Here is an 18207-nt window from a genome sequence, read left to right on the forward strand (position 1 = left end):
ACACACACAATGGCAGCATGTTAGGAGGGTACACCGAGCAAGGAATAGGCAAACAGTAGAAGTCAAAGACCTACATGCAATTGCCCAGACAAGTAAGCACGAGCCAACTTGAAGTACTATATGCCAGGGCTGATTACAGCCCCCATTCTGACCCCTCTATTGCCACTGAGGGTAACTATAAGGGCAACAGAAGGGCCCAGATCCTCAAAGATACTTAGGTGCCCAATTCCCATTGATCTGGGCCAAGGAGAAATCCCAGAACTCAGCCCCATGCTGCCGCTCCCTGCAAGTCTGAACATGCCCTGCCCCCAGCTCTGAGGTAAGGTGGGCTATTGGTGGGAAAGGGCGTACATACAGCACTGAGCATCATGTGGATTCTGGGCTGTGGTACAGCCTACGGGCAGCCCCAGAAAGGGTACCGTAAGTTACAGCAGTCCTTACACAAAGGGCCATTTGGGCCCTATCAGCTGCCCAGAGACCACAGGCTGCAAACCTGGTGCCAAACCCTCTCCCTGGGCTGTGCCTTCCGCGCTGCATCTATCAAGAGGTGCAGCACAGATCCTAGCCGGAAGCATGTGAGCAGAGTATGTCTGCACGATGCTGGTATCATGCCCAGGCAGATATTCAGTCACCAGAGGCCTGTGCAGGAGGGGGAGAGAACACAGGCACCCTCTCTCTCCCTTGGCACAGCCAAGCAGGACCCAGGTGCAATGCTACCACCAGTGCTCCCTGGACATAAAGGGAGCAGAGGGCCACCCAGCACACCAGGCCGCTGCGGGAGAGCGCCCTGTTCATTTCAGAAGCAGCGGTAAAGGTTGGGCCTCTCCGTTAATTTTCCCTACTTCTGCCTTGTGCAGACAGACTGGCTCAGGGAAGCACCCCACCTCTGTGACATCTCCACGGCCTCCCAGGGGAAAAGCCAGAAACTGGCCCTTCGCATATGCGCCACAGAAAAATTGCCCTAGTACAATTCTGCATGTTACTCTTCACACATCCTTCTAGGGAGAAAGCTGGAACGTACCCAATGTCTAAGAGAGTCTGTGTTCACTGGTCTTGTCCTGGCGGTATCCTGTCAATGTGCTTCGCCGGCAATTTTTTAAAAAAAATACACGTTTTATGGAGTTGCTGAGCCTCAATTGTGGGCCGGGGGGGGGGCTGGAGCTGCAATATGCAACAGGCAAAGCAGAGAGAAAGCTGCTTGTGTCACGAAGCCAGTGGAGTCCCTCCAGCTTTGCACCAGGGTGAGACCAGACACTCCACACACTTCCCCCTCTGGGGGGGAGAAGGGAAAGAACAAAGAACATGTGACAGATGTGTAGTCCTGTTGCCTAATGCACTGCTGAAAGGTGCTCCGATGAGACACTGATGAGCGCGGTATTAAACCAATGTAGAATAAAATACACTTGGACTGGGAGCCAATAGAGAGACAGGAGCACGGGTCTGGCATGTTCATAGTGGCCTGAGTCACGGAGGAAGTGGGCAGGCGCATTCTGTACCAGCCGGACCCTGGGCATCACTTTCACTTTCAGTTTCATAAGAACGGCCATACTGGGTCAGACCAAAGGTCCATCTAGCCCAGTATCCTGTCTTCCAACAGTGGCCAATGCCAGGTGCCCCAGAGGGAATGAACAGAACAGGTAATTATCAAGTGATCCATCCCCTATCGCCCATTCCCAACTTCCAGCAAACAGAGGCCAGGGCCACGTCAGAGCATGGTTTTGCATCCCTGCCCATCCTGGCTAATAGCCATTTCGGATACAATGAGTTACACTAAGCCAGCTCGGAGGTGACAAACACATGGATCGCCGGGTTGTCGGGAAGGAAGGGACAAAGTTTCCTCAGAAGCTGGCAGTGAAAGAAGGCGCTTGGGGAAACTGATGCAACGTGGTCATTCAAGCTTAGTGAGGAGTCAAACAGGACCCCAAGGCATTGCACTGCTGTGATGAATGGGGGCTGTATGCCTTCAATGGAAGAGGGAGAGAGTGCTTTGGCCAAGCATTTCCCTTTCCAAACAGCATCACTTTGGTCTTGCCTGTGTTCATCTCGAGCCAGCTGCTTTTCATCCGAGAGCTGATCTGGTAATTTTGTAGGTATGTCTACACTGGAATAATAATAAAAAAAAAACCTATGGCAATGGGTCTCAGAACCCAGATCAACTGACTTGGGCTCATGAGGCTCACGCCTCAGGGCTAAAAATAGCAGTGGAGACATTCAGGCCCGGGCTGGAGCCTGAGCTCCGAAACCATCCGAGTTGCAGCCCAAACATCCACACTCCTAATTTTAGCCCCATAGCACAAGCCCTATGAGCCCAAGATGGTTGACCTGGGCTCTGAGACTTGCTGCCACAGAGCTTTTATTGCAGTGTAGACATACCCAGTGAGTGTTCAGTGGATAAGGGGCTAAACGCTACAGGGGAATGCTTCAAAGGGGCTTGGTGACCGGGGTGCACCTATTGTTAACCTGCAAGGCAAAGCAAGGGCTGGCATAGCCCAGAAGATGGTTTGGGTGGCTGACAGATTGAAGGTGTCAGGGAGCTGGCACCCAGTTAAGCACAAACAATTCTTCCTCTTGTTGAAGGCACGGGGGGTAACAAGGTGACTCTCAATCCTGGGTACCCCGAGAACCATCACAGAGGCACTGAATTTTTCCATTAGTTGTAGGCAAAGTTGTTCTTCACTGGTTTTCACCAGTGGGGTCAGATTGATCCAGCTTGTTATAGGTTGGTTTCTGGAACAGGAATGAATGTCCTTCAGGTGTTTAAGGCAGACATTACCGTTTAGGAAGTGAGACAGTGTTCACCAGTGGCTAGATCAAAGGACTTTGGAATGAGGGAGCCCTGGGTTCTACTCCCAGCTCTGCTTCTGACTTGCTGTGCAAACCTGGCCAAGTCATTAAGCCCTTCCGTGCCTCAGTTTCCCCATCAGTAAAACAGACCTATAATAATAATACTGGCCTGCTTTAGCACCACAACATCCCTATGCAGTCATAGAAATGTAGGGCTGGAAGGGACTTTCAGTAGTCATCAAGTCCAGCCCCCTGAGCTGTAGCGGGACCAAGTAAATCCAAACTACCCCTCACAGGGGTTTGTTTAATTTGTTCTTAAAACTCCCCAGTGATGGAAATTCCATAACCCTTTTTGGAAGCCTATTCCAGAGCTTAACTACCCTTATAATTAGAAAGGTTTGTCCTAGTAGCTAACCTAGATCTTCCTTGCTGCTGATTAAGTCCACTATTTCTTGTCCTACCTTCCGTGGACATGGAGAACAATTGATCACCATCCTCTTAATATTTGAAGACTGTTATCAGATCCCCCTTCAGTCTTCTGTTCTCAAGACTAAGCACACCCAGTTTTTTTTTTAACTTTTCCTCACAGGTGAGGTTTTCTAAACCCCTTATCATTGTTGTTGCTCTCCTCTGCTCTCTCTTCAATTTCTCTACATCTTTCCTACAGTGCAGTGCCAAGAACTGGACACAGGACTCCAGCTTAGGCCTCACCCATGCTGAGTGTAGAGGGACAGTTACCTCCTGTGTCTCACTCGTGACACTCCTGTTAATACCGCCCAGAATGAAATTAACCTTTTTCACAGCTGCATTGCATGGTTGATTCATTTTCCAATTGTGATCCACTCTAAACCCCAGATCCTTTTCAGCAGGACTACCACCTAGCAAGTTATTCCCCATTTTATAGTTGTGCATTTGATTTTTCCTTCCTACGTGAAGCACTTTGCACTTATCTTTAATGAATTTCATCTTGTGGAATTCAAACCAAAGGTGCTTGCAATCCCTCCCAGCTTGGTGTCATTGGCAAATTTTATAAACATACTCTCCACTCCATTATCCAAATCATTAATGAAAATGTTGACTAGTACCTACTAGTACATTAATTGATGCCTGCAAAGTGCTGAAATACTAGAATTATTAATGACGTAATAAATAAGGAAACCCAAGCCACTCTGGTAAAAGTGGGGTTATAAGTGAAATTGAATGACTCATCATTCAGGAAAATTATACCACAGTATAATTACACAGCAAGCTTGTTAATTCTCACCTATGCAGTGGATATCAGTAATAGTAGGCTAGCGTTTAACATTAGGGCAGTATTCATGGTACTCCTTACATATTCCCTCCTCTAAGTGCAATGAATGCTGCAAATACCATGGTATTGTTCATTGCTTGCAATGGAAAAAAAGATTCTTAAAAAAGTGTATGCCAACCATTGTACAAGTGCCAGTGTATAAGGCTCCAGGGAGACAGATAGGACATTTGTAGACTTGTACACCAAGATTTAAGTTTCCAAACACTACACAATTTAAGGATGCATGAGACAAATGTCCCCTAATTTGAAATATTATTATTGGGCAGACATTCTGTTCATCTGCGTTAACTTATAAAACAACAAAGCCAAGTATCAGACTGGGTAGTCATCACACAGAGAGAAATGTTGAAACAGGAGTGTCACATGCTGAGACCAATGAGAAATATAGGTGAGGGGTAAGACTCAGACAAAAATGGCACTGCCAGGCAAACTAATGACAAAAGGCGGTATTGTCAATTTCACAAAAGGCCAGGCATGCACTCGCATTATAAAAGAGAAGTCTATTGCAACATTTGGATTCCATTCGCCTATTATCTATCACTGGAGGCAGCATACTTTAGTGGAGAGGGCACAGGCCTGAGACCTAAGCTCTATTCCTTGTCCTAGCATAGACTTGATCTGTGACCATGGGCCAATCACCTCACCTCTCTCTGCCTCAGTTTCCCTTCTCATCCTTTGTCCGTGTTGTCTACCACTCTTTCAATTTTCTTCCTTTTTATCAACCTTTAGGTTCATGCAGTGCTGTCATCCTTAAAATGAATGTCATTTATTGATTATCCTGTGGGCCTGACATTGCTGCGGTATTCACTCAAGCAAAGTAGAGTACCTATTATTCTCTGTAACTTGAAGTTTTTAAATCAAAATTTGAGGCCTTCAGTAACTCAGCCAGAGATTATGCACCTATTACAGGAATGGGTGGATGAGGTCCTGTGGCCTGCGCTGTGCACCAGGCCAGATGAGATGGTCAGGATGGTACTTTCTGGTCTTAAAGTCTACGGGCATGTCTACAGGCCAATAAAAAAACCCACAGCACCAAGTGTCAGAGGCCAGGTCAGCTGACAGAGGTTCACCAGGCTACAAATTTCAGCATAGATAGTCAGGCTGGGACCAGAGCCCAGGCTCGGAGACCCTCCCTCCTTTGAGGGGCCTCGGAGCCCAGGATCCAGCCAAATATAGCCCCACAGCCAGAGCCCAGATCAGGTCAGATGACCTAGGCCAGCTGCGGCCGTGCCATAGGTCTTTTATTACAATGTAGACATATCCTATGAGTCTATGAAGTCGACTGCCTACAACTATGCTGCGCTGCCTTGTCTGCTTCCATTGCCTCATAAACACACTCAGGCAGCTTCCCTTTCACCACCTGTACCTATTATTCCACCATTCTTTTCCAGACAGAACAAGACACAGGCATATTGACACAGAAGGTTGCCACACACCGTCTCTCAGCTCACCCTGTTCCTCCCAATGATACATCCTCCCAGTTACTGAGCCAATTGTGTCCTGAGCCCAGCTGTTACCACCCGGGTGTCAATCCCCCCAGCAGAAACTGGGTAATTGCTTCCAATTAAGCCTGCAGCCTTCTCCGTGCTGCAGGAACCTCAGTGAACAAGGTGCTCCAGCTACTCTGTCACACACTGCCCTTATTGTTGATAAAAAAAAAAACCCACCACTAAACTGTCATCTAACAAAACCAGAAAAGCACCGCGGAGTATGGTTCTCTTCCAGCTTTTCACAGTGTCCTGCATTCCCATACAGAAATGTTGTGTTTCTTTGGAGTATGCTTTTTAGTTTATGGGAATAATGTTAAGTTTAAGAGGAATGGCTTCAAAACATTTCTAAAAGTGACCTAAACTATCTTTACTGTACATAAAAAGAGTCACAATAGACTGATCTTCTCTGCCCCTCCTCCCAGGCCTAGATGCAAGTTTTGTGTGGGTCACATTGTAAAACTGGAGAATCTCCCCCCTAATAGTATAACACAGCTCATCCTCAACTTGAAGGGTTGCAATATATTGGACCTGAAACCGGACGATGATGCAGGAATGAACAGTGCCCATCCTGCTGCTCAAGCCAGTGTCATTTCGGTGGAAAATCTGCACATTTGGAGGAAAGAAGAAAACAATGAATTAGGTTTTTTTAAAACATGATACAAAAAAATTGGTTCATTAATAGAAGCTGTTTGAAGCTACTCAGAGGTTTGGAACATTATTAAGTAATCCTGGAGGAGAGGGATTAATGTGCACAGTGTAGGTGAAGTAATCAAAGGTGCTTAATAAATGTTGTTTACCAAATTGAAGAACCGTGTATCACATGAATATCAACACCAGATATATGGCGGCGGGGGGGTGTATGTGTACGCATGTGATTTTTTTAATATGATGGATAACAACAATTTAGCTGGAAATCTATACATCTATAACAGGGGTTCTCAAACTGGGGGTCGGGACCCCTCAGGGGGTCATGAGGTTATTACATGGGGGGTCGCAAGCTGTCAGCTTCCACTCCAAACCCTGCTTTGCCTCCAGCATTAATAATGGTGTTAAATATATTTAAAAGTGTTTTGAATTTATAAGGGGGGGTCGCACTCAGAGGCTTGCTATGTGAAAAGGGGTCACCAGTACAAAAGTTTGAGAATCACTGAATTCTATAAGTACATGTTTTCTGCTAGTTATGTTTGAAAACAAGAAATACATTAAACATTTTCCCACCACCCTCTGGAGGAAGAAGTTGGTTTTTCCTAAAAGGCTATATCCAGAAACCCAAACCCTTGAGTTGTTTGAAATCCACATTTGAATTATGAGGGTTTGGGCCCCGCTCTAGTGCAAGGCCTGGGGCATATCCCTGCAGAAATGAACAAGGACAAACGTCTGGGGAAAAAAACAGTTTCATTGCAATGATATTATCCTTTATATTGGATCAGCTATTAGGTCAATTGTATAACAGGAAAGTCCAGCTAGACTTATCAAAACTGCCACGGATTATGAATTCATTACTTTGCTTTGGAACCAAATGCTTAGCAGGGACAGCATAAGGAAGGTATAACAAAGGTTTTGTTTGTAGGGGATAGAACCACTGCTCGCTGGTCAGCGATGAGGTTGGCTGATGTGTTTTCCATAATAACCAGTTGAACAATCTGAGCACTCAATCCCAGCCAAATATTAATCTGCTGAATTTATTACCTTTGGGGTCTTAAATTAAAATTGCCAGCTGTAGCCTGCGTGTGTGGTATACTGAACAGTGCAGCTCTGTGCCGAGAGAGAAAAAGCAGCTTGTGAAGAGGTAGACAAACTCATCTATACCTTGAAGCCCCATGAATTGTGATACTGCAGATGGAGCGTTTGCTTGCTGGCGTGGTGGGGGGATTAATGAGATATTTGTTAATAATCCCTCAATGTTGTTAATAATCCCTCAATGTCTGGAAACGGAGCTGGCTTGACGAAACCAGCATTGAACAAAACCAATTTTTATAGGCAAAGTGCTGTGGTGACCAGAAATAATGCACCTACACAACAAATCCCAACTATTTTTCCCTTGCAGGCATAAAATGGGGCAAGACAACACAAACGGCTTCAATATTACAGCTAGAGAAAGCTCACCAGGTAAAATGGTGGCCCCATTGAACTGAATGGGAATTTTGCCATTGACTTCACTGGGGATGGGATTTCACCCAGCAGCTTTGGTTAGTAAAGGTTTCGGTGGAGCTGCAGTTTTAATTCACATGGTTTCAAATAACCACAATGGGGTTAAATTAGGCCCTTCACATCCTGGAAGTTATGCTCAGGTGCCAGCATCTTGCTGAATAGGCCCATAAAGCTTGAAAACAAATTACCGATTCGTTCCACACTTTGTGCTTTCCCGTCAGAGTTATGCCCAACCACCAGTGCAACATGGTTTAGAGGAGATATTGGAAATGAGTCTGGGTTCACTGAAACCTGGACTCAAGTTCACTCAGGGCACGTCTACATTGCAAAGAAAAACCCACGGCACAGAGTCTCAGAGCCCAGATCAATTGCCTCGGGCTCTGAGGCTAAAGATAATAGTGTAGACATTGCCTCTCGGGCTCCAAGACCCTCCCCCCTCACTGGTTTACACAGGCCAGGCTCCTGCTCAAGCAGGAACATCTACACTGCTATTTTTAGCCTCACAAGCCATGCCCACCCTGCAAGCCTGAGTCAATTGAGCCAGGCTCCGATACTCGGCACCATGGGTTTTCCTTTGCAATGTAGACATACCCTCAAAATGCTTGGAGCTGTACAAAATAGTTTTAGAACTAAACTTTGGCAAAAATTTGCCTTTTGTTTTTGAATGTGCTTGGATGGCAAACGTTTTCAAAGGGAGCTTTTGAGGATTCTTTTTTGATGCTGGCTGATCGTGAATACTGTTGGCAGATCTGTGAATTCAATGTTTGAGTCTGAAGCTGGGTTGGTTGGGTGCAGTTGCTCACGTGGAATCAATCCTTTTCCACTGATCCCGGTGTGGCCTGAAAGTCTCCTGAAGCTAGCATGCTCTGTGTTTCCCCAAAGCTTAAGTTTATTCACTGCTTACTATTTGTATTTGAGTTACACGAGAGTGAGATGTTATCAATCTTATCTATATATGTTATCTTTCTAAATTCTATAAGTGGCTGTTAAAAGGGGGGTTTGCTGCATTGCCTTGCGGTTGTGGAGGTGGGTGCGTGGGTGCTGGGTGGGGTTTGCATTTCAAAGGTGGTAACCGTAGCTCCCAGAATCCCCCAGCAGAACTAAAGACACAGAAACACAATTTAAGCTACTTCTTCCCATCCCAGGTGTGAGTTAGTAGTCCCCCTAGGTTCTCCCCAGTTCTCTGTTCCTCTTCCAGAACCCCAATGCACAGGGCTGCCTCGCTGGAGCCTTACCCCTATTTCAGGGCCTCTGTCAGGGCTACTCCTGAGATTTTTGAACCCCAGGCAGAGGGAATGTAGACCCCCTTTCTCCTCAGTCTCTCTCTTCCCTTCTGGGACTCCACTCCTTCCTTTATGAAGCAGTCCCAGCTCCTCCCCTGCTAGTTTTGATAAGGAATGAAGTCCGACGGCCTCCAGCTGTGACAAGGTGGACTAACTGAGCTCTCATTGGGCCCTTGCCTACCATCACACCCCACTATGATCAAAGGGTCTTCTACTACAAGACTTCTACTCCCTGCATCTGCTGCCCAAGGTGGGGCATGAAGACATGTAGAAGGGATGATATTATCTATTAGCCTAGCAAATGAACTCTTTCCCCGTCTCTAGGTGTGGTCCCACAAGATCAGCATTGAAGCATATTGACTGGGCGGTGGGGGGAACCTTCCACAGCTGCTGCCCATGCTGTACATATTCTGCAGCTAGAAAATTGATTTAGATCTCCATCGTTATTTCAGTGCCTTTCCCGGGCATAAACTCACTTTCAAAGATGCTGTTTGCAGTGCAGTGGTAGCTGTGTCGGTGCCAGGATATTAGAGACACCAGGTAGGTGAGGTAATATATTTTATTGGACCAACTTCTGTTGGGAAAATAGACAAGCTTTCAAGCTTAAGAGCTCTGTGTAAGCTTGAAATTGGTCTTTCACTAACCAAAATTGGTCCAATAAAAGATATCACCTCACCCCACCTTGTCTCTTTAAAATATGTAACTAATTGCAAAGTGCCAAAGAGAGGTGAGGGCTTTGTTGGTTGGTTTTAGTTACTATATTTCCATGTAGCAAGAGACCAGATATGCAAAGAATCCAGTTCTGGTTTTTATGTTGACATTTATGTCATAGAAACAGTGTGTAAACCTCTTTTCCCAACCGTTAGAAGGTTTGTCAATCTTAGTCACTGTCATAATACCATCTCACTCACCCTCTTGTAAATAGAGGAGTTATGTTTCTGACTGTCCTTACAGAACCTCTTGTAAAGAACAAGCTCAATAGAGTTCTCCACTGCCCCCGACTCTTCTGATTTGTCATCCCTCCAGAGCTTTATGATTTAGTTACTTGAATCATCCTGGAAAACCTAACAGGATTAGTACCCCCTATAGAAATATTTGTTCTCCATCCAAGCTAATCAGATGTTTCTCACATTCTAAGTCTTGGGGTTTATCTAAGGACACCCAACATATTAGGCAAAAGTGGCCTTCCCAGTATAAGAACATTATCCTGCTTTTTTATATTGTTTTGGTTGAGACAAGACTGAGCTGAAGCCATTGTGAATGAACCAAGGACAATAGAGTACGTGTGTCTCTGATGTCATTAGGAAATTATATCCCAGGATGAAGAAAAGATTCACTTTTTAGACGGAACTGGACATTTTACATCATAAGATGTTGTGTGTGTGTGTTGACACAGCATGTTGTGTTTAGGATTTTTGATCTCTATTTCATCCTATCCTATAATCTCCAGCAGAATAAATAATCAGATTATAACCCAACACATGTTATAACCCAACCCATCCCTAATATCAAGTCATGCCAGATGACCTGATGATGAAGAAATGAAGGTGGGTAAGAGAAAAGGTCAGAATCTGGTTTTGATGGAAGAGTTCTGGATTAGATGGATATGGTAGTGGATTACTATTTCTGAGCAAACAGTTCTTGCATAGCCTTCTATCAGTTTTACAGTGGAAACATGATGGATTTTGTAATGAAAAAGCCCACCAAGATGTTTGATTAGATAAGGTGGCTTATTTCTAGTCATGGGCAACAAGGTATTTGTTTACACAGTTATAAAGATTGACTTCCCTTTCTTGGACATCATTCACTTCTCCTCATTGGAAGCTTTCTCCCACACTGCCCCTCACGCTTGGGAGAAACTCCCCATAAAGATTCTCAAAACGAATTCATTATCCTGCTTCAAAATCCTCCTTTGCTGTGAGGCCTACCAAAAAAATAAAACTTAACAGGCTGCTGATGCACTGAAACCATTGCTGAGGACATTGATCAATATTGTCTCATTGTTTCCCTTTCCTTTCTGTTGGTCGGTCTGTAACCATATAGCTTTTGTCTTACACATAGCTGTGCCGCTGTAAGGTGCAAAGTGTAGACATAGCCTGTGCTGCTACAGCCGTGCTGCTCTAAGGTACGCAGTGTAGCCACTCGTTGCGGCAGGAGATCTCACTCCTGCTGACAAAATAAAACCACCTCCAATGAGAGGCGGTAGCTCTCCCGCCAACAAAGCGCTGTCCACACTGGTGCTTTTTGTCAGTAAAATTTGTCACTCAGAGGAGTGTTTTCTTCACACACGACCGACAAAAGTTTGACGAACAAAAGTGCCAGAGTAGATCTAGCCTATGATTGTGAGTTCTTCGGGGGCAGGGATAGTCTTTTTGCTCTGTGATTTTATAGCACCTAGCACAATAGGGTCCCAGTCCATGACTGGAGCTCCTACGAGAATACAAATAACACATCATAATAATTGGAAGCATCACTGCAGAACTAATTTCATTTCTTGATGGTGGCTGTCATTCTGTACCCTTTCAAATACCCATATGTAGTGAGGCTGAGTGGCCTTCCTTCGAGCGGGAAAGCGAGGGACCCCTACATGACCCTTGGAGGGCGGGGCCTAGATCGCCCTGCCCCCCTCACTGGAAGGACCGGGCCCGGCAAGTATAAAAGGCCGGCCCTGCAGCACAGTTGGGGGAGAGCCTGCAATGGAGGAGGACGCTCAGCCTGTTCTCCAGAGGCCCCGAGAGGAACCTGCGCTTGGCTGTTCCCGATCCCCAGGCGTGGACGAGGACTGGCCCGGAGTACCCACTGCGGTTTACTCTGAGGAGCCAGAAGAGGCCTGGAGGCCGCAGGTACCAAACCCCGGGGAGGCAGGAAGTAGTCCAGGGGCAGCCCCGGAGCAGCCGGCTGCAGAGCCTGGCATAGCTCAGTCGACGTGTTGCGGCTGGATCCCCGCCGACACAGGGGCAGCCAATCCTTCCCCTGCCAGGGCCCTGGGCTGGGACGCGGTGGAGTAGGGTGGGCCCGTGTCCCCCTACCACCCCATCCCAGGTGGCTGACCCCCTACACGGTGCAAGGAGGCTCTTGCCCAGGACAGGAGCTCCCTTATCACCCACCTGGAGAGAATGTTTGTTTGCTGGCTACTGGGGCCCTGCCCAGGCTACAGCCAGCCCCTAAAAACTGTTGCTCGCTGAATGCCTGGGTTCCACCCAGGCCAGGGCCCACCCCTAAAGACTGGTTGTTTGTGGGCTGCTTGGACCCCGCCCAGGCCAGAGCCACCCGATAGACTGCGTTGAAGGGCTGACTAATTGAGCTACCCCAGCCCAGGCTGAAGCCTGGTAGCAACAGCTAATTACCCAGCCCTATTGTGGGCTCCCGGCTACCCTGCAGACTCTGGTCCGTACCAGACTGGGCCAGAGGGAGTGGCCTCCCTCCGAGTGGGAGAGCGAGGGACCCCTACACCATACTTTCTATTTTGGCCTGTCTCCGAGGCCCTGTGCATACAATATTTAGACTTAAATTCACAGTAAGCCGATAATGAAAATACTTACCCAGGGCAGGATCATGGAGGTTTCTGCTTTTCCACCTTTACAAATAGTGACTTTTGGGACAACATCCAGATGAGGATGGTCAAAAAGCAATAAAAATTGGCCATTTAAAAAAAATCATGCCATTTTCAATCAAGGTGTGAATAATTCATAACATTTCTACCAGCTCTGTTTGCAGATTGTTCTAACTTTCCCTTGTTTAGTCATCACTTATTAAAATCAGTAGCTTGGCTCTTTTTCTCAAAACACAGTCCCTTCTATTTTTCTTGCTCTTCTGAGCTGACCTCCAATTTTCCAGTAACTTTTCAGGTAAAGAAAAGTGCCTTCAGGGGACTCAGTATTCCAGTATATACTAGAGCCATAAAGAGGGACAGTCACCTCCCTCCTCTGCAATGCGACGGCTTTATGTATGCAGCCAAAAGCTGCATTACCATATCACATTGCAAACTCACTTCTAATTTGCTCTCCACTACTATTAGTCTTAAGGCTCTCAGGATATTACTGCTTTCAATCTGTATTTCGGTTAAATGTTGCACGAATGTAATAGCACACATTCTAAGTTATTCTCATGTTCTGCTTATGTAACTCCCCAGTACCTTTTTTCACCCTGTGCTCTTGAGAAGAAGGGAGTGAACCGGCAAAGATGCTGAGCCTTCTCAGCACAGAGCACCATGCCTACTGCGCAATTTTCCCTCACACCCACATGCAGTATCCACTCATATCATAGTGCAAAAACCTTGCAAGGATTTGAGGCTCAAGACCTTGCTATCATTTGAGAATTTCATTAATGTGCTGTCCACTCCTGCTTCCAGATCATTAATGAACATATCAAACAAACACAGATCTCTCCAGAAGAGCAAAAGACATGTTCTCACAATACCTAGCTCTTCAGCAGGTAACAGGGCATCTATCACTTGCTTTGGAAAACTGAATTGGCGTTCTTTTTACAGTTGTCATTCCCAATTGCAGTACAGTAGACTACAGAATATCAGATGTGAAAAAGTTCCCCCGACAATCACACATAAATCCTATATATAGAGACTGTTCTGAAGAGACATACTTGGGTGTCATGAGCTCTGAGCTACAAGTGTACAGTACCAGGTTTACTGTGGCACTGGGCCCACACGCAGAAGGGGCCCTGGCACCCGGACTGTGGCCCCATCCCCATTCTCCGCCCTGAGGCCCCACCCCTGCTCAGCCCCCTCCCCTCCCCAAGGCCCTGCCCACTGCTCGCATGGTAGGAAAAGGCCGAGTGGGGGTGGGGCCTCAGGGCGGAGCACAGGCAAAACAGGAGACAGGGCCACAGTCCGGGCGCCGGGGCCCACAAAAGATTAATCCAGGTCTGCAAGAATACTGTTCAAAACGCAGGACCATATCTGTTACGCCAGATAATAAGAGCACCAGTTACGATATAACCCATAAAGAAAGAGCAAGTAATGGAATATTTTTCAGGAAGAAGCAGACCCAAAAGCTACTTCAGAAGGAGACAGTATTTTCTTACTTCAATCCATTCAACCACAAGGGAATACAATGGAAGCTTCACTATGCCAGGGCCATGATTCAACAGCAGTCAGACTGGGTTAGGTGGGAGACTAGATATTTCAATCACCGCTTCCTTTTAAATACTCCTTTTCCACTCTCAGAACGTGTTACTCCTCCTGTTTTGACCAGTAGTACAGCCTAGTTTATCTGGCAAGAATAGTAGCTTGTTATAGACCCGGAGTTTAAGGTCAGAAAGGACCATCATGATCACCTAGTCTGACCTCCTGCTCGTCTCAGGCCACAGAACCTCACCCACCCACTCCTGTAATAGGTCCAGAGCCTCTGGTTGAGTTACGGAAGTTCTCAAATCTTGATTTAAAGACTTCAGGTCACGTAACCCATGCCCCATGCTGCAGAGGAAGGTGAAAAGTCCCCAGAGTCTCTGCCAATCTGACCTGAGGAAAAGATCCTTCCCAACTCCACATATGGCCATCAGTTAGATCCTGAGCATGTGGGTGAGACCCACCAGCCAGACACTTGGGAAAGAATTCTCTGTAGCTACTCGGAGCCCTCCCCATCTAGCATCCCACCTCTCGACATTGGAGATATTTGTTAAAAGCAGTCACAGATGGGCCATATGCCATTATAGGCAACCTCATCATACCATCCCCTCCACAAACTTATTAAGCTCCGTCCTGAACCAAGTTAGGTTTTTGCCCCTACTGCTCCCATTGGAAGGTTGTTCCAGAACTTCACTCCTGATGGCTAGAAACTTTGGTCTAATTTCAAGCCTAAGCTTATTGGTGGCCAGTTTATATCCTTTTGTTCTTGTATCAACATTGGCCCTTAACTTAAATAACTCCTCTCCCTTCCTGGCGTTCATCCCACTGATGTATTTATAGAGAGCAATCGTATCTCCCCTCAGCCTTCATTTTATTTGCCTAAACAAGCCAAGCTCCTTAAGTCTCCTCTCGTAAGGTAGGTTCTCCATTCCTCTGGTCATCCTAGTGGCCCTTCTTTGCACCTGTTCCAGTTTGAATTCATCTTTCTTAAACATGGGAGACCAGAACTGCACAGTATTCCAGATGAGGTCTAACCAGTGCCTTGTACAATGGCAATAACACTTCCCTATCTCTTCTGGAAATACCTCACCTGATGCATCCTAGGATTGCACTAGTGACAGATAAGCAAAAAGACTTGGGTGTCTGGGTCAATCACAAGATGACTATGAACCACCAATACGATGCAACTGCCTTTTTCACAGCTGCATTGTATTGATGTTTTATAGTCATCCTGCGATTGACCAATATACTCAAATCTTTCTGCTCCTTTGTCACGTCCAACTGGTCCCCAGCTTATAGCAAAAATTCTTCTTGTTAGTCCCTATGTGCAAAGTAATGCACAATAAGTTTCATCCCATTTCTATTGCCAGTTTACAAGATCATCCAGATTTTTTTATATGATATTCTGGTCCTCCTCCATATTGTCAATACCTCCCAACTTTGTGTCATCCACAAATGTTATTAGCACACTCCTACTTTTTGTGCCAAGGTCATAAATGAAAATGTTAAATAAGATTGGTTCCAAGACCAATTCTTGAGGAACTCCATTAGTATCATCTCTCTAGCCCGACAGTTCACCTTTCAGTATGACCCGTTGTCATTTCCCCTTTAACCAATTCCTTACTCATCTTTCAATTCTCATTAGTCCCCATTTTCTCCAATTTAACTAATAATTTCCCATGTGGAATTGTGTCAAATGGTTTACTGAAATCCAGGCAGATTATATCAACTGCATTTCCTTTGTGTAGAAAATCTATTATCTTCTCAAAGCAAGAGATCAGGTTGGTCTGGCCTGATCTATCTTTTGTAAAACCACGTTATATTTTATCCCAGTTACCATTTACCTCTATGTGTTTATCCGCCCTCCCTTTCAAAATTTGTTCTAAGACCTTGCATACAATTGAGTTCAAACTAACAAGCCTGTAGTATCCCCAGATCACTTCCCCCCCCTTTCATAAATAGAGGTTCTATCTCTGCAATTCTCCAGTCAATAGGGTACGAGCCCTGAGTTTATAGATTCATTAAAAATCCTTGCTATTTGACTTACAATGTCATGTGCCAGTTCCTTTAATATTTTGCATGGAGATTATCCAGGCCCCCCCAATTTGATCCCATTAAGTTGTTTGAGTTTGGCTTCCATCTTGGATGTGGCAATTTCTACTTCCATATCCTTATTCCCATTAGCCAGTCTGCCACTGCCTCCAAGGCTCCTCATTACCCTTATTAAAAACTGAGGCAAAGTATTTGTTTAGGTGTTGGGCCATACCGAAGTTATCTTTAATCTCCACCCTGTCCTCAATGCTTAGCAGTCCCCCTTCTTTTTTATTTATATGGCTAAAGAACTTCTTACTATTGGTTTTAATTTCCTCTGAAAGGTCCAGCTGTCTGTCTGTCTTTTGGTACTGCACTTTTCCCCTACACTTCTGATCTCCAAGAGGTAACTATGCTGGCAGGTCTGTCCCTTCAACTGGTTCAGAGCAAGAGCCACATTTATGGCTTTGCATTCTAGACTTGTCATTAAGAGTCTCGAATGATTCACAAAACTCCCATGCTGGTTGCCTCAGATTCTGCCTCTAGACTGAAAAATTGTGGGCAGAGTAATAAAGGAAAGAGAGAGGTTTTTTTAAAAAACACAGAAGAAACCCGCCAAATATATCTGAGAAAGAACAGGCAGACAAGTACCTATTTTCTCCATTCCGGATTCTTATACCACCAAAAATAGGGTACCGGGCCAGATGTAGAGCCATGCGTTTTTTTCAGTTCACTGGCAATTAAAAAAACAAACAAAAAAAACACGCACGCACACACACACCTTTAGTGTTGAACTGAAAAATGAATTTTTTAGTTAACTGCAAACTTAAAAAGTATTTAATTTCAGGTTGAACAAAACCTTTCATCTGACCTGAAATTAAATGGTTTGGTTCAGTTTTGAGCATTTAACAATTTTGATTGTTTTTTTTTAATGAAACCAAAAAATCATTTCAAATTGAAACATTTCGATTTCAGAATTTCTTTAGGGCCCCTAAGCAAAACAAATCAGTGAAGCCAACATACGTTTGTGAAATGTTTTGGTGTCAAATCTGAGTTTACACTGGCAACAAGTTACAGCTGAAACATGTCTTCCAACTCTAGCCAGCGCCACCATTGTCCACAGTCCGTAGAGTCATTTAAACTTGGGCGCTGGAGGTGCGAAATGCTCTCGGAGCACAACAGTAGTGTTTTACATTCACTTTGAATTAGTGAGAATCTGTCCCTTTGAGCCTCCTTCCACCAGTGTGAATCAGGAGTAACTCCATAGAGATCAGTGGAATTACAGCAGTGTAAAACCCGTGTGAGATCAGAATAAGACCAGAAGAGTGGAAAAGTTAAGAATGAAAGCAATTGACTTAAAAGCAGAGTACATGCAGAACAAAGCCCAAGGGATGAACAATGGCATATGTGCAACTGATTTTACTAAAAAAAAATAAAAGCTGACTTTGCTTAAGAGACACACATATTGGGGCACTTTTTGAATAGAAGTCCTGCTTATAATTAATAAAAGGAACAGCTGTGTGTAGCCTTGAGGCAGACTATGAGATCTTTGAACTTAATAGAGGTAATCCAAAAATATGACCATGAATCTACAGAGAGAAAATGTATTAATTTTAATTTTGCCCAAGCTTTACAATTAGAATGCAAAACATCTTGTTGATACTAAAGCCAGAGAGAAAAGAATTAGGTTAGTAGGTGAGCTGAATTCCTTGAGTGAATTTGGCTCAATTTAATTTCTGAAACCATAATGTAACATTAGTAACGAATTTAAATTTTTACACAGGTTAGCTGCTTAAATTCCATTAGGGTAAAAGCAAACAGTCAAATGGATAAATCAAAAGATTTTGTCAGAGAATTTCAAAGCTTCCTACAGGGTTTGGACACCCAATTCCCATTGATTGTAATGGGAAGTAAGCATCAAAATCACTTACATGGCTTTGCAAACTTCAGCCTTTATTTCCCTACAGACATACTAAAATTAAAGAATGGGCTTGAGCAGCAAAATCCAGGTCTGGATCTGGATTTCCAAAGCTGTCCTCTGTAAAGAGGCTAAGGTCTGGGGTTTGAGTTCCA

This window comes from Terrapene carolina, unplaced genomic scaffold (genome assembly GCF_002925995.2).
Source record: "Terrapene carolina triunguis isolate 2854851 unplaced genomic scaffold, T_m_triunguis-2.0 Scaffold132, whole genome shotgun sequence".
NCBI lineage: Eukaryota > Metazoa > Chordata > Testudines > Emydidae > Terrapene > Terrapene triunguis.